The following is a 2,023-nucleotide window of genomic DNA, read 5'->3' as shown; positions in this document are numbered from 1 at the left end:
TAATCATACATTTGAAGAAGGAAGTCGTTTTAAAGTATAGCATAACAATAACAATCAAAACAATAAGTAAAACAAGAACAACAGAAAACAAGAGCAAGATTAAAAGTGATAAGAGAAATAAGTAGAGAGAGGGGGAGAAGAGGGAAGGGAGAGAGAGAGGGAGAGAAGAGAGACAGGCAGATAGAGAGACAGTGAGGGAGGTAAGTCAAAAAATACCGCTTGCAAAACATGCAGAACCAGTCGAAAATAAGAGGCGACAGCGTTGAACATTGTCAGTGCGACAAGCTGTTTATATATGTTTTATCATTATTATTACTATTATTATTATTAGTGTTATTATTATTGTCAGTGAAACAGGTAGTAGCTTTATGACAACTGATAGATTTGGTGGGACAACCACCGCCGCCACCACGATAACAACGACCACGACTAAGTACCCGGTCTGGACTTGTAAACGAACTGCTCTCACCGCTCTCTATTCGTCTCTCTCTCTCTCTCTCTCTCGCTTTCTTTCTCTCTTTTTCACTTTGTCTAGCTCTCACTCTTTAGTGTACTTTTCCTCTTCCTCTCTCTTTCTCTTCTCTTCTCTTTCTCACACATACTCAGACACACACTCTCTCCTTCTTCCCCTCTCTTCCTTTTCTGATATTACATTCTAGTTTCACCTTAGATCCATCGTTTCGTTCATGTGGACTAACGAGTTTACATGCAGGTAATCAGAAGAAGAAAAAAAGGGAGAAAAAAATCAGTTTATAGACCTACTGCAGTTCTTAGCAGACAATTTTACCCGACAGGAACAAAATAATAATAATAACAATAATAATAACAATCGGAAGCAAGATAAACCGCGAAGGGATACTAATTATAATAAGGAGGCTTATTGTACACCCGAAACTTGGAGTCAACCAACATAAACAAAAACAAAAGGTGAGTTACAGTATTTTCATTCTAGCGAAATGATTGCGTTTTCTATGAGTTGTACTCGTGAATCATATTTGAAAACAGCGCTCGCTGCCTCTGTGTTGTAAGTGCGATTCGTGCGTGCGTAGGTTCGCGCCGTGCGTGTGTATGTGTATGTGTGTCCGTGCGAGCGTTCACATGTGCATGTGCTATGTGTGTGCGTGTGTGTGCGAGTGTGCGAGTGTGTGTGTATACATGAGCCGACTTCGTTATTTCTATTCCTGGTAATGTTGCGTTTAAAAAATAAACTCAATTAAACCAAGGTTTAATTGTATTTCTTTCAACACACGTATCCACATCAAGAATCTTGCACACGAAATACACATACGAAAAAAATAAACTGTTTTCTCAGATTCTAAATAAGAATCAGTTTACACTGTTTGTTACATATGTGTGTGTGTGCGCGCGCGCGTGTGGGCGTGCGTGTGTATAAATGTATATTGATATTTACAAACGAGGAAAATGAACTTTCTAAAACAATAAGTGTGTGTGTGTGTGTATGTGTGTGTGTGTGCGTGCGTGTGTATGTGTGTGTGTGTGCGTGTGTATGTGTGTGCGTGTGTAAATAAATGAGTGTGTAGCATACAAACACACAGACGAGTGTCCGCGACTGTTCGCATATATGCACACACACACACACACACACACACAAATACACACACACACACACACAAATACACACACACACACACATATATATATATATATATATATATATTTATATTTATATACACACACGCGCACGCGCATACACACATTTATATATTACATATCCATGTGTATACATGTGTGTATGTATATGTTTGTGTGTCTGTGTTTGTCCCCCGACCATCGCTTGACAACCGATGTTGGTGCGTTGGCGTCTCCGTAACGTAGCGGTTCGGCAAAAGAAACCGATAGAATAAGTACTAGGCTTACAAAGAATAAGTCCTGGGGTCGATTTCTTCGACTAAAGTCGGTGCTCCAGTATGGCCGCAATCAAATGAAATATATATATTATCCAAAATGTATGCACTGTATATACATACATATATATATATATATATATATATATATATATATA

At 38.7% G+C, this 2,023-nt stretch overlaps 1 long non-coding RNA gene across 1 annotated transcript in view; it reads left to right on the top strand.

Annotated features, from left to right (window-relative positions):
• Positions 1–261: 261 nt before the first annotated feature.
• LOC106875289 (uncharacterized) overlaps positions 262–2,023 on the top strand; it is an 87,098-nt gene continuing 85,336 nt past the window's right edge. Inside the window, exon 1 of the long non-coding RNA XR_001410099.2 lies at positions 262–927. This is a non-coding gene — a long non-coding RNA (uncharacterized LOC106875289). The remainder of the gene's footprint in view (positions 928–2,023) is intronic.

This window comes from Octopus bimaculoides, chromosome 6 (genome assembly GCF_001194135.2).
Source record: "Octopus bimaculoides isolate UCB-OBI-ISO-001 chromosome 6, ASM119413v2, whole genome shotgun sequence".
In the NCBI taxonomy this organism is placed as follows: Eukaryota; Metazoa; Mollusca; class Cephalopoda; order Octopoda; family Octopodidae; genus Octopus; species Octopus bimaculoides.
The sequence above is the reverse complement of the archived record's forward strand: the minus strand, read 5'-3'. Positions and strand labels throughout refer to the sequence as shown.